The 26,456-nt window shown below is 41.1% G+C and overlaps 3 protein-coding genes and 1 long non-coding RNA gene across 8 annotated transcripts in view; 3 read left to right on the forward strand and 1 right to left on the reverse strand.

Annotated features, from left to right (window-relative positions):
- LOC111197591 (golgin subfamily A member 6-like protein 22) overlaps positions 1–26,456 on the forward strand; it is a 280,890-nt gene that overhangs the window by 247,774 nt on the left and 6,660 nt on the right. The gene's annotated exons all lie outside the window — the stretch shown is intronic.
- LOC111197592 (trichohyalin-like) overlaps positions 1–26,456 on the forward strand; it is a 309,738-nt gene that overhangs the window by 206,235 nt on the left and 77,047 nt on the right. The gene's annotated exons all lie outside the window — the stretch shown is intronic.
- LOC125780456 (selection and upkeep of intraepithelial T-cells protein 1-like) overlaps positions 448–26,456 on the forward strand; it is a 167,865-nt gene continuing 141,856 nt past the window's right edge. The window contains exon 1 of the mRNA XM_049476355.1: positions 448–670. The gene's annotated coding sequence lies outside the window, so the exon portion shown is untranslated. The remainder of the gene's footprint in view (positions 671–26,456) is intronic.
- Positions 16,886–23,038, reverse strand: LOC125799503 (uncharacterized). Of its 2 annotated transcripts, none has more exons than XR_007438473.1 (5): positions 22,895–23,038; positions 20,025–20,175; positions 17,715–17,781; positions 17,098–17,237; positions 16,886–16,987 (listed from the first exon to the last, which is right to left on the reverse strand). It is a non-coding gene; the product is annotated as an uncharacterized LOC125799503 (long non-coding RNA). The 2 variants fall into 2 exon arrangements; XR_007438472.1 differs by having other exon boundaries at positions 17,098–17,218; positions 22,895–23,036.

Consider the following 26,456-nt stretch of genomic DNA (forward strand, 5'->3'; position numbering starts at 1 on the left):
TAATAATTTTTATACTGAAAACTACTATACTAATTGTTCTCAACACAGAACAATATAAATGTTTCAGTAGCGCAGATATAATTTATAAATCTTTTAATCTCAGAGCTCTGACTGTAACTCCAGCATCAGCTCAGCAGTCAGTCAGTTCACAGTAGCAGTAATGCTGGAGTCTTTACTGACTAAAACCCGTTTACTGTAGAAAAACTGAAATATACAGGTATGATTTCTTTACTTTATTAGAGAAATACTTTATTCTACTTTCTAAAATTAAAGGAGAATCCTGTAGAAGTGTTGAGTTTCTATTAATAAATAGAGTTTTTATCCCTTTAGCTCCATTCAGCTCCATTGATTGAGGACTCTCTCGCGGGCTCCCTCTAGCGGTGAGCAGTAATGTTGTGATTTAACGGGGGAGAGAGGAAGTGGGCGGTCTCTCCATAAAGCAGCTCTGCAGCAGCAGCAGGACTGAAGTGAAGAGAAAGTGAAAGTAGATCTGCTTCCGCTCTGGAAGATCAAACGGAGAGACGATTAGAAGATTTGTGGATTAAAAGCTGAAACTCGCTCTTATTATTATGATCAGACTGTTATCAGATAAAAAGCTGATATGAGCTGCTTTAAAATGTGGACATATTTCACCTGAATCAGACAAATGTCTGAGTGAAGAAGATCAAAGGTAAGAGCGGTTAGCATCATGCTAAAGCTAACTGTGAACACCAGACTACAAACTACAGAACTACATAACTAACTACTACAACTACATAATTAATACCATTACCATTATAAAGAGATCTGACCATCTAAATACTGACCTCTCTCTCTCTCTCTGTAGTGTGTGTGTGTGTGTAGTATGTAGTAGTGTGTGTATAGTGTGTTTTGTGTAGTGTGTGTGTGTGTGTGTGTGTGTGTAGTTTGTGTGTGTGTGTGTGTGTGTAGTCTTGTATTAGACTGAATCTACAGGAGGAGATAAAGATGGTGGCAGCTTTGAGTAACAGTGAGTCAAACTTTATTATCAAATATTATTATTTATTAATTCATATTTTACTATTTTATACAGAAATTGTTATATTAATATTTTATACACAGCATAGTTTTAAAGTAACAATGCAGATTATTCAAAATTTTGTTCAAAAGTTTGTGTGTGTGTGTGTGTGTGTTTTCTACACAGGTGAGTTTAAACTCATTGGTCCTCGTGATGGAGTTAAACAGTCTGGTTCTGCTGCTACTCTCTCGTGTCTCCTGTCTCCTGAACTCTGTTGGGATGGAGATCAGGTGGTTTAAGGGGACGGACTGTGTTTGTCTCTATAAGAACAGACAGGTAACAGAGGGGAGGGGCTACGAGGACAGAGTGAGTCTGATCACTCAGGAGCTGCAGAGAGGAAATGTCTCCTTACAGATCAGAAACTGCAGAGACTCAGATACAGGATTTTACCTGTGTCAGGTAACCAGCGGAGACACAACAGAGGAGTGTACTGTAGCAGTAGGTGAGTATTCCAGACCTTCACTCTACATAAACTCATCTTCATCATCATCATCAGAGTGTGAGAATAAAAGATATAAAGAGAGAAATGAGAGACAGATGATCACAGCCAAGGGCGTAGGAGTGGGTTCCATATTGGGGTGGACACATTTGCTAATATGAACCAAAGCCCACCATATAGTTTCCTAGAACAACATTTGTGGAATTACATTTAATCACAAATAATTCAATTTTTCTGTGTTCTGTTTATTATTAGTTACATCCAAGTAAAGGTGACTTTACAACTTAACATTACATTTACTGTTGTTAGAAAAAATTACGTTCATATTATATACATATGACAAAAACTGATCAGTTATCACCTAATATTTAAAATAACATAACAGATTTGATTATTATTATTATTATTATTATTATTATTATTATTATTATGTATTGGCATGTCAATTTTGTTGTATATTTACATTTTCTCCAGTCTTTTAATTTATTCTTTTTAGAGCACTTTTTACGATGGTGTCCTTTTATGAAAAATAATGTATTTTTTGGCAGAAGTTAATATAAACGTTAGACGTCAGGACATGTGGTCTTACTGTGGTCGTACTGTGAACTACAAATGAACAGAAGTCAGGATAGATCCGTATTTCTACACCCTGTTCCTGCATATTCCCACTGTTCTGTATATTCTAGAGCAGGGGTCACTAATAGCCGGAACGAGGTCCGGGTCTGGACCCAGACGTTGTCCAATGCAGACCCAAACCAATAAACTACTGAGAAGGATTTAATTCTGACAGTATTTATTTAAACTGGCGGAACGTTTATTGTCTTTACGGTATACGTGCTTTGCGGCGCAGTAAACTCCCAGACCAATCACATGTGGTGTAATATCACCAAACGCTCTTCTCTGCCAATTAGAATTGGGACGCGGCCGGGATAAAACGCCTTCATAAAGAGATAGGGAGCCCGAAAACGATATATATGAAAGACATAGCACTGAATCACAACACAAGTTAAAAATGACGATGGTCCGGACCTTGGACTGACAAAACTGGACCGTACTGAATTCTAATTAAATACCCCGGTTCTAGAGTTTTCTATGCTTTAAAGGCACTTAATAAAGTAAGTGGGGGTATGATGTGTCTAATACACTGCTAGATATACATAATGATTAATCTATGATCCATAGGGGGCTAAGGGATTTTAACAGGTAAACTCTAAAAGTAAAAGGACTGTTTATTAGCTAGTCAGTTGGATCGGGTGAAAAACACAATTTTAGGGCAGTGATCAGGGTTAAGAAACTGCTTCAAACTACCAACATAAAGTACTGTACTAAATTCTCGCTATCCACTACATCCAGCTTCTAGCTAACTAGTTATCTAAATTAATTGTCGTTCATTATAGCTGAGACTAATCCTGCAATCCTAAATTAATAAACACAATTTGAAAATGAAATAGTGATTAGCTGATCAGGTACATCAGGGCAAGTCAAGCATTACATTGTAGCGGGCTCAGTGGTTTTAATACCTGGTGCTAATTGAGATGTTGAAATATTTTTAATTGGGCACCAGTTATTAAATTAATTTAATTAGATTAATTAATAAATTAATTAATCAAATTAATTAATAACACAAGACATCTCAGGGTGTGGTTTCTACAGGTGACAGAAATTCTCATAACCAAGTTATCCAGAAAACACACTGAAATTACAGGTTTTGTAAAATAAAAGTATTTTATTAAATCACACAGATATGAGTAAATAATTCATTAAAAAGTCATAAATGTAGCCATTAGATATCAAATCATAGTGTAGAATGATAAATGAGGAATAAAACAACAAACACGTTATAATACTGATATGAAAGGAATAAAGATTAATAGAACTATTAAGTTAATATTTCTAAATAAGGGTCTAAGGCATTTTAAGTCTACGAAACCAGTTCTTATTTCCAACCAAGCAACTCAAAATGAGTCATCTATACTAAAGAAGACTAAATTAAAGACCCGACCAAACCATGACCAACAGACACCATCTGCCGAAAGATTAAACCCAGCTCTGCCTTACTCTGAGGTGTTGAAGTGGGCCTTGGTGATGTCCGTCTGGTTTGTGTGGTCGTCTGCTGCTTCACCCCGAAAAAGGATCACGTGAGCCTGTCTGCAGGATGGTTTGACTTCCTGTGTCAGCACGGAGCCCCATTAGAACCCACGGGAAAATCCCTTCACTCTCAGTTGGCTTGCTGGAGGCCTCCGGACCGCAGGTTTCTGGGTTGGATCTGGCGGATCTCTTTTTCAGCTGTACTTTAGCTAAACTTAGATGGAATAATGCTTGGCTTCGTAGAGTGTAAAATAACCTTAGATATTTTAACTAGGATAGCTAATATGAATATACTTGAAGAAGATTAAATGCACTAGTCTAAGAAAACTAAACTAAGATGACTAAACTAACAGTCTATCCTATCTTCATCTCTGGGCCCTCTCTAACCTCTCTCCTCTAACTTCTCTGCTCGAACTTCTCCTCCACTTCTCTCTTCAACTGCTTCTTCAACTGAACTCTCTGTGACTGACCCAGTTTAACTATTAGTCTCTTTGGCCTGTTTGGCTCTTGAGCTACGATTGGCTCTGTGGCCCAAGTGTCTGTGTTTTGATTGGTCTAGGAGCAATTTCAAACTTTGGCGGGGAAGATGATCTGTTCACAAAGGGCCATAAAAACACTCCACATGGTCACCATGCTTCAGCTAGTGAGAGATTTCCAATTTTTCTAATAGACCAAACCAAAAGAAAACTCAACTAAACAGTGGATCAAAATACATTCTTCAGCATATCAGTTTGTGAGGATAAATTCAGGAAACAACAATCTTACAATTGAATCACAATAAATGTAATATATATATTTTGCCCACAAACAGTTTTGTAATATTCAAGATAATCTTAGAAATACAACAATGGATGGTACCCTGTCAGAAAGAGATCAAGAGTCATGTTATTATTTAAACCCAATTAAATCACTTAAAAGATAATACATGGTTAAACCACTGATAACCAAATAAAGCTAAATTATCAAATGCTAGTTAAACCTTGTTGATTCAGACTTGAATGTGTAGAAAAATTTAATCAGGACACATCCAAACACATATACCATATACCAGACAAATATACCAGATATGGCACATTATTTAGTAAACATTCTGTAAAACACCTTTTTTATATAGTCAATAAATATGTATTTTAAGCAAAATCTTCTTAGTGAGAAATTCCTCCATCTGCTGAGTGTTTAGATAAGGATGAATGCTCAGAATTTATGACCGTGGGGGAGGTTGGTGAAAAAGAGTTAGTCTCCCTACAACTGACAATGGAATTTCCAAGCTTAGAGCATTCATTTTAACTTCATGAATCTTATTTCTAAGTGATTGCAGAAATAACTAAGCACAAACCCCTAAATTGGTATAGTTTTTGGTGAATTTACAATTTCCAAGGCCAGTTTAGAACACTCTCTCAAGTCCCGCAGTCCCGTCCTCGTCCTGTAGATGGTGTTGTTGGCAAAAAACACAATTGTGCACAGTTCCAAATGTTTAACATTAACTCCGAGGTTTACGACTTGGAGGAATGTCAAAAGAATTTTACCCTAAAATTGCATTTAGGGCTCTTGAGGAAGGCTGAGTGAAGAAATAGTCAGGAAATGCCATTTTGAAATTTAAGGCTGTTTGAAAAAAGATTACTCCAAGGCTTTTAGAGTGTTCTGGGGGTCGAAGTTCCTTAAAGACCATAAAGTGGGGGTAGTGTGTGTGCGTGTGTCCAAGTGGTGAAGGAAATCTCTGTATGATCCACTACAACATATATAGTTAATTTTTAAACGCCAATGATCAGAGCTGTGATCAGATAAATGAGGTGAATCATACAGAGAGTAAATGATGATGATGTGGAGAGAATTCAGGACAGATAGTGATTCACAGTAAAAACAATCACTGAACACTTTCTCATTCTTTCACAAACTTCCACATCATGATTCCAGAGTGAGAAAGTGAAAAGTGAAGGTTTTCTGTAAGAAGATGAAAAGAACAGCTTTAGATTTTACTTCACACAGTCCAGACGTTCTCAGACACACTGATGATGAAACACCACAATAAACACAAACCCCTCATTACTAATAAACAGAGAGAGACGTAATAAACACCCAGTGAAATCTGCAGACTGTAGAGAAGCACAGAAGAGCAGTGCTGGACCTACAGCTACACTTTAGAGAGAGAGAGAGACAGACCCTCAAACCACAACTGCAGCTCCTTTTCACAATCACTCACACAACTACACTCACAACCACACTCTCACAACTACACTCCCACAATCACACTCTCACAACTACACTCCCACAACCACACTATCACAACCACACTCTAACAACCACAATCTCACAACTACACTCTCACAACTACACTCTCACAACCACACTCTCACAACTACACTCTCACAACTACACTCTCACAACCACACGCTCCCAACTACACTCTCACAACTACACTCTCACAACTACACTCTCACAACCACACTCTCACAACTACACTCTCACAACTACACTCTCACAACCACACTCTCACAACTACACTCTCACAACCACACGCTCCCAACTACACTCTCACAACTACACTCTCACAACTACACTCTCACAACTACAATCTCACAACCACACTCTCAAAACCACACTCTCACAACCACACTCTCACAACTACACTCTCACACGCATTACTAATAAACAGAGAGAGATGTAATAAACACCCAGTGAAATCTGCAGACTGTAGAAAAGCACAGAAGAGCAGTGCTGGACCTACAGCTACACTTTAGAGAGAGAGATCGAGACCATCAAACCACAACTGCAGCTCCTTTTCTAAATCACTCTCACAACTACACTCACAACCACACTCACAATCACTCAACACTATCTAAAATGATGACTTTCACAACTACACTCTCACAACTACACTCTCACAACTACACTCTCACAATCTCTCACAATCACTCTCACAGCCACACTCTCACGACCACACTCTCACAACTACACTCTCACAACTACACTCTCACAATCTCTCACAATCACTCTCACAGCCACACTCTCACGACCACACTCTCACAACTACACTATCACAACCACACTCACAACCACACTCTCACAACTACACTCTCACAACTACATTCTCACAACTACAATCTCACAACCACACTCTCACAACCACACTCTCACAACTACACTCTCACAACTACACTCTCACACGCATTACTAATAAACAGAGAGAGACGTAATAAACACCCAGTGAAATCTGCAGACTGTAGAGAAGCACAGAAGAGCAGTGCTCGACCTACAGCTACACTTTAGAGAGAGAGAGAGACAGACCCTCAAACCACAACTGCAGCTCCTTTTCACAATCACTCACACAACTACACTCACAACCACACTCACGTCACTCAACACTATCTAAAATGATGACTTTCACAACTACACTCTCACAACTACACTCACAACCACGCTCACAATCACTCAACACTATCTAAAATGATGACTTTCACAACTACACTCTCACAACTACACTCTCACAACCACACTCTCACAACTAGACTCTCACAACCACACTCTCACATCCATACTCTCACAACTACACTCTAACAACTACACTCTCACAACCACACTCTCACAACTACACTCACACAATCACACTCTCACAACCAAACTCTCACAACCACACTCTCACATTCATTACTAATAAACAGAGAGAGAGAGATGTAATAAACACCCAGTGAAATCTCACAACTCCACTCTCACAACCACACTCTCACAACTACACTCTCACAACCACAATCTCACAACTACACTCTCACAACTACACTCTCACAATTACAATCTCACAACTACACTCTCACAACCACAATCTCACAACTACACTCTCACAACTACACTCTCAAAACTAAACTCTCACAACCACACTCTCACAACAACACTCTCACAACTACAATCTCACAACCACACTCTCACATCCATACTCTCACAACTACACTCTCACAACTAAACTCTCACAACCACACTCTCACAACAACACTCTCACAACTACAATCTCACAACCACACTCTCACAACCATACTCTCACAACTACACTCTCACAACTACACTCTCACAACCACACTCTCACAACTACACTCTCACAAATACACTCTCACAACCACACTCACACAACCACACTCTCACAACCACTCTCACAACCACACTCTCACAACTACACTCTCACACGCATTACAAATAAACAGAGAGAGATGTAATAAACACCCAGAGAAATCTGCAGACTGTAGAAAAGCACAGAAGAGCAGTGCTCGACCTACAGCTACACTTTAGATAGAGAGAGAGACAGAGACCATCAAACCACAACTGCAGCTCCTTTTCACAATCACTCACACAACTACACTCTCACAACTACACTCTCACAACTACACTCTCACAATCACTCTCACAACTACACTCTCACAACTACACTCTCACAACTACACTCTCACAATCACTCTCACAACTACACTCTCACAACTACACTCTCACAATCTCTCACAATCACTCTCACAACCACACTCTCATGACCACACTCTCACAACTTGACTCTCACAATCACACTCTCACAACTAGACTCTCACAACCACACTCTCACACTCATTACTAATAAACAGAGAGAGATGTAATAAACATCCAGTGAAATCTGCCGACTGTAGAAAAGCACAGAAGAGCAGTGCTCGACCTACAGCTACACTTTAGAGAGAGAGAGACAGAGACCATCAAACCACAACTGCAGCTCCTTTTCACTCTCACAACTACACTCACAACCACACTCTCACAACTACACTATCACAACCACACTCACAACCACACTCTCACAACTACACTCTCACAACTACATTCTCACAACTACAATCTCACAACCACACTCTGACAACCACACTCTCACAACGACACTCTCACAACTACACTCTCACACGCATTACTAATAAACAGAGAGAGATGTAATAAACACCCAGTGAAATCTGCAGACTGTAGAGAAGCACAGAAGAGCAGTGCTGGACCTACAGCTACACTTTAGTGAGAGAGAGAGAGAGAGAGAGAGAGAGAGAGAGAGAGAGAGAGAGAGAGAGACAGACCCTCAAACCACAACTGCAGCTCCTTTTCACAATCACTCTCACAACTACACTCACAACCACACTCACAATCACTCAACACTATCTAAAATGATGACTTTCACAACTACATTCTCACAACTACACTCTCACAACTACACTCTCACAATCTCTCACAATTACTCTCACAGCCACACTCTCACGACCACACTCTCACAACTAGACTCTCACAACTACACTCTCACATGCATTACTAATAAACAGAGAGGGATGTAATAAACACCCAGTGAAATCTGCAGACTGTAGAAAAGCACAGAAGAGCAGTGCTCGACCTACAGCTACACTTTAGAGAGAGAGAGAGACAGAGACCATCAAACCACAACTGCAGCTCCTTTTCACAATCACTCTCACAACTACACTCACAACCACACTCTCACAACTACACTATCACAACCACACTCACAACCACACTCTCACAACCACACTCTCACAACTACAATCTCACAACTACACTCTCACAACCACAATCTCACAACTACACTCTCACAACTACACTCTCACAACCACAATCTCACAACTAAACTCTCACAACCACACTCTCACAACTACACTCTCACAACTACAATCTCACAACCACACTCTCACAACCATACTCTCACAACTACACTCTCACAACCACACTCTCACAACTACACTCTCACAAATACACTCTCACAACCACACTCACACAACCACACTCTAACAACCACTCTCACAACCACACTCTAACAACCACTCTCACAACCACACTCTAACAACCACTCACACAACCACACTCTAACAACCACTCTCACAACCACACTCTCACAACTACACTCTCACAACTTTACTTTCACAACTACACTCTCACAACTACACTCTCACAACCACACTCTCACAACTACACTCTCACAAATACACTCTCACAACCACACTCACACAACCACACTCTCACAACTACACTCTCACAACTTTACTTTCACAACTACACTCTCACAACTTTACTTTCACAACTACACTCTCACAACCACACTCTCACATCTACACTCTCATACTCTCACAACTACACTCTCATACTCTCACAACTACACTCTCACAATTACACTCTCACAACTACACTTATACAACTACACTCTCACAATCACACTCTCACAATCACATTCTCACAACCACACTCTCACAATCACACTCTCACAACTACACTCTCACAATCACATTCTCACAACTACATTCTCACAATCACACTCTCACAACTAGGGCTGCAGCTATCGATTATTTTAGTAATCGAGTACTCTACGGAAGAATCTATTTCGATTTATTTGAGTAATCGGATAAGACATATTTGTTTGCTTAAAGAGTAATTAAAAATACACAAGAAAACAAGACATTTCACTTAATAATGAATGACCAATTGATTTCCTTTTTTAGGTAGGTTATATTTTTTAATTCACAACATACATTTCCAAACTGCAAACACAAATAGAAATAAATAAAGGAATAATAATAGTTTAATAATTAGGACTTTAATAAATTTAGTTACATTATTTTCAACAAGGATAAAAAATATAGGGAATTAATCGATAAAAAAGGCATAAACATTTGCATTATGTTGTACATCTTAGCTTTTGAACAGCAGAGATGTTGCCAGTTCGTCTCACCAAGCAGGTGACAGGTATTTCTTTATAAATATTACTGTTTCACCCCTAAATAGATCACCTGTGCTGCTGTTGTTGATGGAGGAACACAGGACTGTCTATTAATAGAGAAAATCACTGCATGAAGTGTTTAATGTAGTTTAAAGATGACGATTTCTAGAAGGGTTGAGGATCTGCTGTAGGTTTAAGTGTTTATCTGAAGATGTTGATGGAGTTGTAGTGAAAGCAGTGCAGCAGTGAAGGATGATAAACTACAGTACAGATGAGAAAAGGAGATTTCTGATTAGGAGATCAAGTGTTACTAAATCATTCTTCTATTTACCAACTATTTTACTTTACTTACATCTTCTCATGGAGATTTATCTAACTCTGTCTTCTCTTCTCTTTTCTCCACACAGTCTACCCGGTAAGTAAATAACTGCACTCTCTTCTCCCACTGATGGAAATAACTTCCTGTTTCTATTCTAATCACTGCTATTAAATTATAATGCAGAAATCAATCAGTCACATGACACCAGCTTTCAGATTAATATTCATGAGATCAGAAAAATCTGATCACAAAGTGAAAGATTTACTCTTATATCCACCACCTTCCTTCCCACAATGCACCTGTGCATAATTCCACTGCACTGCAGGAATGTAGAGACAGTGAAGTTCACTGATGAGAAAAACACACAGTAATTAAAATCAGTCTGGGGTTTGTTTCCTGCAGAACGATGGAGGCTAACATTGATCTAACATTGATATGATGCATCATTAAATTAATTAATATCTGATAAACAAAAGTAGTACTTTATTTGTTCAGCAGTAGTTTAAAACATGTAGGATTGAATCACTGTGATCTGAACTACAGTGTTTCCAGATGTGTTCAGTCTGACTTTCACAGCAGGATACTTACAAAAACTCACAAACTTTAACATTTTATACCAAAATCATATACAGTAATCATACGTTACTTAAGTAGAAAAGTTGGTTATCTGTACTTTACTGGAGTAATTATTTTTTAGACGACTTGTTACTTCTACTCTTTACGTTTTCACACAATTATCTGAACTTTCTACTCCTTACATTTTATAAACAGCCTCGTTACTGGGGAATATTGTTTGGAATATTGTTTGTTAAAAATGGTAAGCCTGTTAAAAACATGTTAATTGAATGTATATTGTGTGATAGAAACATGAATTGTATGAACAGTATAGTCCACAACAGAGAGATGTTGTGTTAAACGTATTTAGAGTTTTGAAAAGGTGAATACAGATTGGACAAAAGCAAGTTAGCGAATCTGAAAAACTGTAATCTACTAATATTCTGTAATTAATTGTTAAATGTAGGTATTTTCCTGTAGCAAACAGCATAGAACCATTTTACTTTACTATAATATTTTAGATTATTTTTTATGCTTTTTATATTAGGATCTCTTAGTTTATTGGGGGTTTAGGAGAGGTAACAACCAAATAAGAGAGAGAGGAGGAGGGGGGGAGTTATGAGATATCATAGTGAGAACAGGACTCAGACACTCACAGATACAGATATGAGAGGAATCAGCGATACAGAGGTAGTCAAAAATATGAACAGTCCAGAGAATCATACATGGAAAGGCCAGCACCAGAGGTAGACAAAAAGGCAAAAATGATAAACAATCCAGGTCAAACATGGTAAATCCAAACAAAGAGGAGCAGGCAAAAATCGGCGTCGAAAAAACAAAGAGCAAGGTTATACATGAAAAAAACAGAGACTAGAGAACAATAACGCTTCGTAATGAGGGTGAACCAACAATACTTGGCACAGGTGTGCATAAGAGAAGCTCTTTTATAGTGCCAGTGATTAATACACAGGACTTCCGGGAGGAAGTATATGATGTATCATGTGATCGGGTGTGTGTGTGATGTCAGCGGGTGTTGGCTCTGGGTAGTGTAGTTGGTAGACTGAGAACCTCTGTTAGAGCTGAGTGTGGGAGAAACAGGAGCGCTTTCAGCACCAGACGTGACAGTACCGGAATTGGAGCGGAGACGGAACGGGGACGACAACGACGATGCCCACCCGACGGACAGGGAGTACCGGTGGCAGGAACAGGGGTGCCAGACAGACGGGAGTTGCGGGACTGGGAACCCTGACGAACCGGAACCGAAAAGGAGAGAGAGCGCCTGGGGCACCCGCGGGGTCTGGGAGCAGGTTTGCTAGGATGACGAGCATGAAATTCCGCAAGTAGAGCAGGATCCAGCACATCTCCGGCAGCAACCCAGCAACGCTCCTCGGGGCCATAGCCCTCCCAGTCGATGAGATACTGGAGCACACCGCCGCGCCTGCGAGAATCCAGCACCTCTCTCACTGCATAGGTAGAGGAATCCTCCCCCTCCACTGCCGCGGGCGGCATGTCATCAGGAGTCCCCTCAGTAAGCGGACCCAGGACTTGAGGCAACACGCCCTGGCCCGCCGGCGGGCCAGAAATCCGCATGAATTATTAAAATCATATTTGCTTGTGTTTATCTGAGTAACTGTAGGGTCAATATAGACAAGCTATATACCATTTAAAAGCTTAGAATCTCAGCTTTTCAGTCATCTAGGTCATTTTATCTTTATATATTCTCAAATATTAACTATTCCAGTGTTAATATACCTTGCAGACAAGATTTTAAGAAAAAAATATAGTTATGATATGAATATTCATATTTTTCATAACGACATAGTTTACCAAAGGGGGCTAAAATATACATCAAACGAACGGGCATGCTCTCAGGATTACGGGGATATACGCCTTTCATCTCTAAAGTGTACCGTTACTGAGTTACAGGCAAAAGAGTAAGTTTTTTAAACTTCAGATTCATCTTATATGAAAAAATGGAGCAGCGCTGTGCAAGTACGTCTCGCTGCAGCCTGTAGGAAGGCGGAGTTGGACATCCAACTCCGCCCACATCCAACCCCGCCCACATGTGCTCTTGTACGCCAACCCCCCTACTTTTTTGTTCAAGAAGCACTGTGTGCCACGTGAAATACGCATATAACGCCGATGTTGCGCTAAATTTACGCATATCTTGTGAGTAGTTCCACCACGTAGCCTTGGCTACAGCACTACACATGCTGTAGTGTAATGCACAGATATCACAGAAAATAGGCTACATATACAGTACCAGCCAAAAGTTTGGAAACACTTTCTCATTCATTTTTGGTTTAACATTGTAAATAAAGTAATACATAAGGAATCATGTGAACTTAAAAGTGTATGATTTTATTGTTTTTCTTATATGGCATGCTGCTAACTTGTGGTTTATGAGGCTGGTAACTCATTCTGTGTAACAGAGGGAACTCTTGCTCTTCTTTTTCATCACGTGTGCCATTTCTCCTTTATTTTATACAATAAGCAAATAATTGCATACAACGGTTTGCTGTTTCCAAAAGATCAATTGCCTCTGTCCTGTATATCACAATACATTATACATTAATCTGTCCCACTCACCAGCAGAGTAAGCCATTATTTCACTGCATTAATCCTTACATTTAAATTTGTTAAACTAGTTGCCAGAGTGTGTAGATTTTATAAATTTATTTTAGACTGGTAAATATCTCCAGAATTATTGATTAGCTATCATAGGAATCATTATTTACTTATTATATAAAGTTAAAACTTACGATATACAGTTTTTGGTTATGTTCCATATGAAATAAAGAGCACATTATCAATCATGGCTTTGCACTGGTAGAGGCTGGTCAAAGGGTGCATCTGATTATTAAAGTGTTTGATTGTTAGATCACACCTGTTCTCTGTACTGTAATGCTCTATACTTCATATTACAGATAGACAGAGTGCTTCTTATCACCACTCAGCAGGGGGAAGCTATTTGTGTTATAGTCATAGCTAATATATAATAATGATATTAGAAGTAATTCTGCATCTTCACTGTCAACAGGGTGCTGAAAATATTACAGATGAGAATGACACAGCTGCACTGTATAGCATACAATTTAGGACCACCACAGAGCAGCTATTATGTGGCTTGTTGGTTATTCACAACACTACAGTGACACTGACATAGTGGTGTTAAGAGCTGTGTTGGTATGAGTGGATCCGACAAAGTAGTGCCTCTGGAGAATTTAAACACCTCATTGTCACTACTGGACAGGAAATGCTCCATCAACCAGCATCATGTGGGCAGCGTCCTGTATTCAGCATCAAGTAGGCAGCATCCCATGGGCACTGATGAAGAATTTGCAGATGAGCAACAAACTGTGCAGCAACAGATTTAAAGATTCTGTCTCTGACTTTTCACTCACAATGTAAAGCAGCTGTTGGTAGATGTGTCTAATAGAGTGAACAGTGTTTTATACCTATTGTATATTATACACCAGTAAACCATTATGCAACTAAAGTGTCCTAGATGCTAATTGGAGCTAAAAAAAGAATAATAGAAGCAGAAACAAGCAGGTGGTAATAATGGTATGCTGGATAGTGTATAACGATAGAGTACAATATATCAAATGCTGTGGTTTCAGAAATTAAAATATCATATGTATACATAGCTATTTTGTCAATAATAATAAAAATAATAATAATAATAATAATAATATCCCTTTCCTGCTTCTCCTCTCCCAATTTTGTATGGCTGACAGTAGTTCCCAGGGAAATTAACTCCATTTAAAAACACTTTGTCCAAGCTATTACAATATCTTTATTGGCATTTATTGGCACACTAGCCTTTAAAATGTTTGGTTACATGCTTTGGTCAAACAAATACAGAAGTCTTTATTTAAAAATGCAACACCCAGCCACTCACACACCCAGCCACTCACACACCCAGCCACTCACACACCCAGCCACTCACACACCCAGCCACTCACACACCCAGCCACTCACACACCCCGCCACTCACACACCCCGCCACTCACACACCCCGCCACTCACACACCCCGCCACTCACACACCCCGCCACTCACACACCCCGCCACTCACACACCCCGCCACTCACACACCCCGCCACTCACACACCCCGCCACTCACACACCCCGCCACTCACACACCCCGCCACTCACACACCCAGCCACTCACACACCCAGCCACTCACACACCCAGCCACTCACACACCCAGCCACTCACACACCCAGCCACTCACACACCCAGCCACTCACACACCCCGCCACTCACACACCCCGCCACTCACACACCCCGCCACTCACACACCCCGCCACTCACACACCCAGCCACTCACACACCCAGCCACACACACACCCAGCCACACACACACACCCAGCCACTCACACACCCAGCCACTCACACACCCAGCCACTCACACACCCAGCCACTCACACACCCAGCCACTCACACACCCTGCCACTCACACACCCAGCCACTCACACACCCAGCCACTCACACACCCAGCCACTCACACACCCAGCCACTCACACACCCAGCCACTCACACACCCAGCCACTCACACACCCAGCCACTCACACACCCAGCCACTCACACACCCTGCCACTCACACACCCTGCCACTCACACACCCTGCCACTCACACACCCAGCCACTCACACACCCAGCCACTCACACACCCAGCCACTCACACACCCTGCCACTCACACACCCTGCCACTCACACACCCTGCCACTCACACACCCAGCCACTCACACACCCCGCCACTCACACACCCAGCCACTCACACACCCCGCCACTCACACACCCCGCCACTCACACACCCCGCCACTCACACACCCCGCCACTCACACACCCCGCCACTCACACACCCCGCCACTCACACACCCCGCCACTCACACACCCAGCCACTCACACACCCAGCCACTCACACACCCCGCCACTCACACACCCCGCCACTCACACACCCCGCCACTCACACACCCCGCCACTCACACACCCCGCCACTCACACACCCCGCCACTCACACACCCCGCCACTCACACACCCCGCCACTCACACACCCCGCCACTCACACACCCCGCCACTCACACACCCCGCCACTCACACACCCCGCCACTCACACACCCCGCCACTCACACACCCCGCCACTCACACACCCCGCCACTCACACACCCAGCCACTCACACACCCAGCCACTCACACACCCCGCCACTCACACACCCCGCCACTCACACACCCCGCCACTCACACACCCCGCCACTCACACACCCCGCCACTCACACACCCCGCCACTCACACACCCCGCCACTCACACACCCCGCCACTCACACACCCCGCCACTCACACACCCCGCCACTCACACACCCCGCCACTCACACACCCCGCCACTCACACACCCCGCCACTCACACACCCCGCCACTCACACACCCCGCCACTCACACACCCCGCCACTCACACACCCCGCCACTCACACACCCCGCCACTCACACACCCCGCCACTCACACACCCCGCCACTCACACACCCAGCCACTCACACACCCAGCCACTCATGAAGCTGGCTGCAGAATCCAGGGTGCTCGTTTTCGCTGTAAAATGCCACAAGCTCCCCTCGTCTCCCATGCCCAACGTAGCCTGTAATATAAGTAAAAGCACACACTTTCACAAAGTAACAATCTCTCAAGCCCCAATACCTTAAATATATTGACGTACCAATTTCTGACCTCAGGAAAAAATTATCAAAAAGTCTTTATAAGTTTCTTGACAGTTCTGGCAGCACTGCAGTTCGTACATCCTGCGAAACTCGTCTTTACATGCAGCACTGTGATGTTTTCATGGCACTACACCTGTAGGTTTAAAAAAATCAAGAATTTTAAAATGATTTTAAAATCAGTGAGTGTAATTCCTTTTCTAAGGGAAAACAAACATCTTAACTGTACTGAAATATCATGCTTACTGTCAAGCCACTCGAAATGTGCCCGGGCCCGGAATGATTGTTGTCCAAACAATGTCCCGGAAGAGACGACAAACCAGTGACAGCTTTAAAAAAGCTTTGTCACCCTCTTCCAGAACTGTATCTATGAGAATAAGGGGCATCTGTGAAAAACATTATAGAAGCATGTAGATTTTGATTCATGAAAATTATAGTAATTGAAAAAAATGACCAGATAACATTCTAAGGCTGCAACCAATTACTATTTTGGTATTCTATTAATCTGAGTTGGCACTTATTATTTCAATCATATCCCCAATCTCTGATTACTGTAGGAATGGCTAGCATTTTTGCCTGAAAACTGTAGTCAGCGTCATTCTGTTGACTAATCTCTGCCTTAACGTAACAAAACAGCTCTCTGCTTTTCTATCCCTTTAAAATGATAGCTCTCCAATAGCTTATGGGCTTCAAATGCCCTTGAAATGACTAGTCAACACTAGGTCAAGTCGAAATTTCAAATAATGTCAACTTATCTTTTCAGCCCAATTCAGACTTTTGAAAACAAACCACAACAGTAAAACATTTTAAATGGCCCAGTTAAATTAACCCGAAATAAAAAACACACATCCACACCCTCACACCTGTTCAAAGGAGACGTTGCCCATTCTATCTCCTTCATCAGTCACACGTTCAACACGCTGAACTTTCCTGAGAGAAAATATAATAATTAATATAATTAATACCATGCACAGAGGAAGCAAGACCAGAACTGGGAGAAGGTGTATCAGGAGTAGCTGGCAGAGGGGGAGCTGGACGTGCATCAGAAGTAGCAACAGTCTGTGGATTAAACACTTCTGCTATAGTGGTCTTGGTTGCACTGCTGCACAGAGATACATGATGTCTGAACTGGTCTTTGCATAGTATTGTATGGCTGCAATAGACACAATAAAAGTGTGCTGTAGGTGTGCAGTTTAGAGATGAAGGAAACTGTAAGACCAAAATGCACACAACATGCAATTAGGGCTGTCCCTAACGATTATTTTTTAAACGATTATTCTAACGATTATTTTTTTCGATTAGTCGACTAATCTATTCATTGAGAAACATATTTAAATAATTATTATTTTACGTTTTAAAGCAAACGATAAATTACTATATTTATATATAATAACAACAACAACAACAACAACACAAGCCTACTAAACCAAACCCCACACTTATAATCACTTACATGTACAGCACGTTGTTTAGATCTATAACGCTAAAAATGGATAAGCTCCCATACACCACAACCGTGTGTTGTTTTCTGTGACCGCTAGATTTTGTGACCACTGGCAAGTAGTTCTCAGCAGACCGGTGCACTGGCCGATTCGAAACGTGTTCGTTTCTAATGTTTACCCCGACTGGCCAAAACGGTTCAGTTTAGGGCTGAGGGTAAGGTGTAGGTATAGAAAGCTTCCGTTTTGCCAATGAACGCTCATAACCGTGAGCACTGGTCACAAAATTCCGACGGTGACAGAATACGGTGTGACACCGCAGCGCCAACGGCGCTAGCTAAAATAACTTAAGGCAGCTAGCTTAGCTAAACACCTGAACTTATGAATAATGCTACTGTTTCTGGAAACTATATATATAAATATAAACCAAAAATGTATAATTTCTGCCTGTGGCAGGTTTAAAACCTTTGGTAGACAGTCTTAAGTCTTTTTAAGGACACCCGCGGAGACCCTGATGTAAACGGTAACTTACTGTGTGACCCTGTTGACATAGTGCTCCTGGATGTTTGCGCTTCAAGTGCTCCTTTTGCACATATGGCAGAGGACCACATTGTTGCCCTTTTGCGTGAAATGCTCCCAAACTTTAGATGCCCGCTGGCGTTTTTTTGTAGCTGGAGATTGCTCTCCGGAGTCCAAGCTCTCTAGAGCTTAGATTCTCTGCCCAAACCCGACATGACCCGAGGCCCGCCCGTAAATCCGACCCGGGCTCCAGAAAATAGTCCGAGATGTAGGCGTCTGTTTTTAATTATATTTTTATTTAAAAAAAAAATAACGAAAATAACGAAAACTGAAAGTGAAACTAAACTAATTTATTTATAAGCGCTGTTTTCACTACCGCAGTTCTACAGCGGGGGTGTTGTGCCGATTCTGTCCGCGAAGCGGGAGTCAGATTTAGCAGGGAGTCGGATTCGGCACAAACGCGGCGGCACCTCGCGGTCCGCGGTGTCAGTTGTAAGCGCTCGCGCTAGCCGCAAAATACGGCAGAAAACACTGAGGGAGCTGCAGAATTATGAATGGGACTAGAATAGGAGCACGAGGAGATCAAAGAGAACCTTCACCTGTGAGTAGTTCTCACCAGAACACGCAAATCTCTCTCTCTCTCTCTCTCTCTCTCTCTCTCTCTCTCTCTCTCTCTCTCTCTCTCTCTCTCTCTCTCTCTCTCTCTCTCTCTCTCTGTGTCTCTCTCTCTCTCTCTCTCTCTGTCTCTCGCACGTGAACTCCTCCGCGTTTGACCTGCAGAACTGTGTTTAGCTGTTCTTAAAAATCATTTTAATTAAATAATAGTTCTATGCTTCTATGTTACCGTGTTAATTAACATAATTCTGATCATATTTCGCTCATTAAAACAGCCCGAAAACAGCCAGTTGGAATTTTTGGGCCCGATCTAACCTCTAATGCTCTCCACAGGCGGCGCCATGTTTACGACGCGCCGACGCACGTTATGCAAATCGATGTATTTTTGTAATCGATGACGTCGATTATGTCGACGCGTCGCCCCAGCCCTACATGCAATTAAGCCTATAAATATTAATATTCTTCAACTCATTATGCCCATCAATTGAGTGTAAGATGTAAGTGCATTTGTTGATTCAAGATATTACATTTACATGTTTATTTGTTATAGCCAATAAAATCAATATCTCTCTCTCTGTTTAAAGAAATACTTCCCCATACCGTTATTCTCGACTGCTTGATTGATATGGTTTTGTAGATGTAGGCTGTTATTAAATCGCTGGTCAGTGTCAAAACTGAAGCAGGGGCATTTGAAAACACCACACTGGCCAAACCGTGAAGGGTCAGGAGTGGCCTGGACATGTGTTGGATGCTGTAAAACAGAAAGCAACAAAACACAACATAAGCTTACAATTACTATATCGGTGCACATTAATTGTAACTACATTCAGTACAAAGGTAATAAATGTGCATCGACTTAACCCTCCTGTTATGTTACGGGTCAAATTGACCCATTTAGTAAGATAGTAAAAGTATTTTTTCTGTATGAAACGTCTTCAGCTTGCCTTTATTTGTATAATTAACATATAACATGAAAATGGTTAATTTCATATTTGCAACAACCCCCTGCAAAAAAACTAAAACTAAAACGAAATTGTAATGTTATGTTTCATTTATATGTAAAAATATTGTGTTGGTCATTTAAAAGTAACAAAGTATCAAAAAAAAAAAAGTAAGATTTTTTAAAATGGAAAAACAAGTGAATTATCCTAATTGAACTATTACCTCTATTGTACACTATTGTAGGGTTGTCACGATACCAAAATTTTGACTTCGATACCGATACCAACTGTAGTATCACGATTCTCGATACCAAAACGATACTTGGAAGAAAAAAAAAACAATAAAAATATCTGAACATAAAATGTTTATTTTTGATTGGACTGTATTGAACACTGAACAATCGGTGCAAACGTTTTTATTCTAAAATGAAACATTTGAACAAAAAACAAGTTTCGTTATTATAACCTTAACTATAACATAATTATCTAAACACTTCCTAAAAACTAAAACCTCTTCTTTTCTGAAACTACACTGTGGGAAGTTTCTTTGCCTGTTTAAGGTTCTTAGCCAGGAAAACAAGTGTGTCCACATGGTCTTCTGTCAACCTTGTTCTCCTTGGACTGCAGATTAACCACACGCGCGTTATCACATGCAGCCTCGAAAATTACGCTTTTAATAAGGAGATAAAGTGGATATTATTTTTTTTTCTGCCTCAGTTTATTTCATGCGCTGTTTGTATATAATTGGGGATTGCAGGAGACTGGATTGATGGATTCTCTTAAGTCTGGTTTTGAAGGTAAGAGCGTGGGGGAGCCGCTGGTGGGGGTTGAGGGGGTGGAGGGAGTGACCTGAGGTAACCCTGCAGCGAAAAACAAGCAGCTTTTAACTCTGAACACGCGCTGTGACGAGCTCTTTCAGCTCTAATTCAGGAACCGTACATCCTACAGTAAAACGGAGCGAATCCGGAGAGACAGACGGTTCGAATGGTGTATAACATGTCCGCATTCGATCAAATATGGACGTACGAGAAACGGAAATATGAAAATTATGATTTCATATTTTCAGAAGCAAGGCATATTTCGCCCTAAATGTTTATTTTCTGAAAGGAGATCCAGCTAAATAGGCTAGATAACTGAAAAGCCGAGATTCTAAGCTTTAAAATGGCATATTGGGTGTCTATATTGAACGTATAACTATTCATAAACACAGCCAGATATTTAATATTATAAATTTCTGGCCCGCCGGCGGGCCAGGGCTAGTAAATCTTAGTAAAGCTACAGACAGAGTGTATCTTGACTAACTCCACTAACCTGTCGACTTCTCAGCTCTTTGTAGAGATCAGGGTGCTTGTCTGCTAAATGCGTAGCCAGGTTGCTGGTGTTCCCTGCACTGGATAGACTTATAACACCGTTTATAAACTGGGTTTGTGGTGTTGGTCGGATTCCCTTCTTCATCAGCGATGTAAGCAAAATTTGCCCACACTTCACTCCTCGCGCCCGTTTTGTCCACAAGTCGCGGACGAGAGACATCTGTTATTTTAGACGTCGCCATTCTACACTCGCTGCTGCTCTGCTGGCTTGCGCGTGCGTGTGTCGCTCAAGCGAGTCAAATGAATCGATTCACACGTGAATCGATTCATTTGTTCAGAACACTAAGTTTATCTGAATCCTGCCACACCGACTGCTGCGGTGTGAATCAGTTTTCTTATGAACTGAATCAAATCGCGCCTACTAATTTGACTCATTTGAAGCTAGTGACTGGGCTATATAGTATCGAAAGCATCGAACGCTAAAGAACCGAATCGTTTGTGATGACGTAGTATCGAAAAAGAATCGAACCTTCGGTACACCGTGCAACTCTACACTATTGTACTAAATGTTGATAGAACAATCAGCAATGGAGTTAGTTATTAAATATTTACTCTTCTGGTTAGGATTATTTTGGTTTCAGAAATATTTTGGATAATTAAAAATGAACCAGGTCAAATTAACCCGGGAATACCATTGCTATTCCTGACAAATTAAATAGGAGGATTAAGCATTGATATCTTCAAATATTTATTTGTATGACTAAGACTTTGAACCAATTTTAGTTAGCTAGATTATCTTGCTATCTTGTTAGCCAATTAACTTCTTGTATAGACAGTTTAAACAGTTTTTTAGGTTAGCTGACTATAACCCCTAGCTATGCCTTAAAAACAAAACTGATGCCTAGCTCACTACTAGCTATGAGAGTTTATCTGTGATACCATTAATTGGTAGCATTTTAGCCCATAAAACAGAAGGTAAGATAACTAAAGTTTGAATTAGACAAGACTGGGTGCAATTCTGCATTAGAATCCATCAAAAAAAAAACGGCAATATGACTAGCTAGAAGCAAACAAACCACATGGTACACGCGCCGATGTAGAACCTTCATGTGCGTATCAACGACTCACCGTTTATTCATAAAATATAATATAGAAAAACAAGAGGACATTATAAAAATAGCTCTGTTAACTTATAAAATAACTCAATGTTTGTACTTACCGCCATAACCGGAGATATAAATCAGATAGATGCTTTAGCTGCTTTCTCGGCTACAATTCCTGTTTACCGGGAGTAAATGTAGGCGTTCGTGACGGACGTAAGGTGGGTGTTGCTTTAGACGTAAGGCGGAGTTGGATGTGGGCGGGGTTGGATGTCCAACTCCGCCTTCCTACAGGCTGCAGCGAGCGGCTCCTCGCGCTGTGAGGAGCCCCTCACCCCGCCCTCGCGGCTCAGACTGAAACAAAGCACTCACCCCGTTCAGCAGAGTGAGAGCTTCAATCCGATACCAAACTCGACCTGATACTCCTCTCCAGTCTGTAGAAATCCTCAGGAAAGCGTAAAGAGTACTCCCAAAAAGCGGCGGATCATCTTATTAATGCCTTCACTAATTAATTCGTATAAACTGAACCGTATGTCCGATCGCTACCGGTCCAAAACACACTTAGTCCTCGGAACCTTACCTAGCGACTGTGTCGTCACTCAGACCTCTCGGCCAATCAGAGGCGGAGAAATGGAGTCAGGAGCGGCGATAGGCCGAATTTAACCGCTGTCGTCAGGCTCTGACCAGTCAAAGAGAGTCTTCTGCGAGACTACACACTTCTGGCTTATTCTATGGCCCAGTAGAGAGCGTGTTAGGCCCATTTAGTGCAGGAAAGGTAGTCAGTCACGTTTTTTAAAGGCTTTTTGTCAGAATAGGCCTGTTCTTTGCTGAAAGGTTATTATTTACTGTAGGTCCAATATCTTTTAAACTATAAGACCTTTTAATTCCACAATTTTACAGGGTGAAAGTAGACCACTAATGGAACAAGTTTAAATAAAAAATGTTTTCGACCACAAGAACTGACCAAGTTATAGGCTCTAAAACATGAATTTTAAAGTAAAATTTTGAAAAGCGCCTAGATTTTTTTGTTGTTTTTATCATATTCTGACCACTGGGGATCCATTTCAACATTTTTAAGTATTTCTAATAAAACTTCAAAGGCTTTTAAATAACAATACTTCATGAAACTGTCTCTACTTTATATCCTGTTTGAGTATAAGGCCTCAAGATTTGTGTGTAAAATTCAGGCGGAAAATGGCAAAAACAGGCCTGGAGCTTAGGAGGTTAAGAAGAGAGAGATGAAACTAATTAATCGATCTCCGGGCTGGTACTAGGGGGTATTACCTTGGTGTCTGTCAGACTGCTTCTTGTATTTGCGCAAGACCTCCGAAACCTGCTGATGCATTTCCTCCCACACCTGCTCACTCCGCTTCATCCAGTCATCCACTGCGGGTACCTCAGAAGACACAGCATTCCACCAAATTATTTCATAATGGCATTAAGACCACGGTGATCTATGCAGGGTCTCAGTCCCCTGTCTTTTTACTTCACGAAGAAAAAACCCAAACCGACAGACGGGCGAATGAAACCCTGAGCGAGTGCCTCACAACATATTTAGCCATAGCCTACTCTTCATCGAGAGTGAGTGGATAAACCCTAACTTTGGGTAGAGTAGCTCCTTTGAATAAATCAATAGAACAATCATAAGGGCGATGCGGAGGTAGCATTAGCTTTTCTGAAAACATCTAGAAAATCAGAATATTCGGAGGGTATTACTGGGGATTCTACAGCTTCGGGGCACTCAATAGAGGTAGAATGAATGGCTAAGCCATCTGACACTAAACAGTTCTCATGGCAGTATTGTGACCAAACCGTGATATCCCCATCACACCAGGAATCAACTGGATCATTAGTCTTGAGCCAGGGCTCGCCCAAAATCACAGGGTGGTCGGTGCACGGGAGCACGAACAGTGGCAGTTCCTTATAGTGGAGAGCGCTGGCTTGTAGTGTTATGGGCAGTGTCTGATGAGTCACAGGCTTGGAACGCACCGACCTCCCATCCACCACATGAATGGGGACGGGACGAAGAAGCTCACAGGTGGGAACGCTATGCTCCTGATGTAGACGAAAAGCCAAAAATGATAAACAGTCCAGGTCAAACACGGTAAATCCAAACAAAGAGGAGCAGGCAAAAATGACATCATGTGGTAAAGAACAGAATTGCAATCGAATGCAAAAACCATCCTTACGCATATTAAATCAAGACTAATTGTAAGGGAGTTGGTAGAGTAGGACTGTACTGGAACTGGTACTGTATTGACAATCGCCACGGTATATCGGTCAGAACATATTTTACAGGAGGCAGACTTCAGTTTATTGGTTTACTTTCTTCAAAACACACACAAAACAGCAATGCACAGGGGTTCAAACTGAGACTTGACAAGTTATCATTTGGGGTGTGGTTCGTTCAAGGTATGGTTCTGTAACAATGAAAGGACAAGAAATACAGACCACATAATATATAATACAATATACTGATTACTAAATAAACTACATACATGGGAATACACTCCCTCAGAAATAACTAAGGCACTGGTAATGATAATATAAGTTATCAACTGAACTGCCAATCATGCCTTGCACACATGAACCCTTCAAAGTCACCAGTTGAGCTACGAATGGCTGCTAGCTAGCTAAATAGTGCTTTGTCATTTATCAATACAGGTTTGTAAGTGTCACTTTGTATTACTTTGACATAATGCCCCAAATATACAGTTTACCAAGGAAATATAACTCTTAGGAAACTAATTAATGCATTGCCAGTAAGAAATGTCCAACATAAAACAAGATACAAACGATTGGAATAGCTAACATTAGCAGTTCAAAATTAGACACATAAATGACTCAAATTCGGTAGGAAACATAGCTGCAAACACCTAAAACAATACTATAACTAAAAAAAGGCAGGTAACACCATTATTCATTTACACACACCACAAACAAACACAAAGGAGAGTGGCCGGGGAGCACGTTTCCTCTGACCTACTCCAAAAACTTGCAGTGTCATAATGGCTGAATAAAGGGATTGTAGACCTTTCTGCATTAATCCAACCAGCAGATGGTGCTGTTGCCAATGAAAGTCTATGGCCTTTATAGCATTAATAATGGAGAATTTACCCTTACTTATTAAAATATATATTTTGTCTGCATGTATAAAGTTTTAATGTTTTCTGTATTTTATTCTGCTTACTAGTATATGTAGTTTTGTTTTACACTAATTTCTACTTCAGTCTCCAAAATTTCACTTCTTTGCAGTGCGCTCCTCCGTTATCTCGCTCAGGATGAATAGGAAATCCCATATTTAAATATTCATTAAGTGATTTGCATGGACCTTTTATGGGTAAATGTGGGCGGTACGGAGGAGGATCCCGAGTCTGGTTCACTTGTGCACATTTATAAGCAGATAGTGATTTATAAAGAGGAAACAGTGTTCAGGTGTGCGTATGCATTTTTAAATCTGAATTATTTTAGGTGTACGTCATTTTCTGGTTATTGTGTGAACGCACACTTTCACTCCAGAATCTACACAGAGTTTTATAAATGAGGCTCCAGGGATCTTCTAATCACATTTCTACAGCTGTAATCTGAACTACACATCTTAATCATCTTAACGTGTTTGTGAACGTTTGGTAAAAGTGTAGGTTTAGGAAATGTTTAACGATGTTTCACACTGTGTAACAA

The sequence above is a fragment of the Astyanax mexicanus genome, chromosome 1, assembly GCF_023375975.1.
Source record: "Astyanax mexicanus isolate ESR-SI-001 chromosome 1, AstMex3_surface, whole genome shotgun sequence".
In the NCBI taxonomy this organism is placed as follows: Eukaryota; Metazoa; Chordata; class Actinopteri; order Characiformes; family Acestrorhamphidae; genus Astyanax; species Astyanax mexicanus.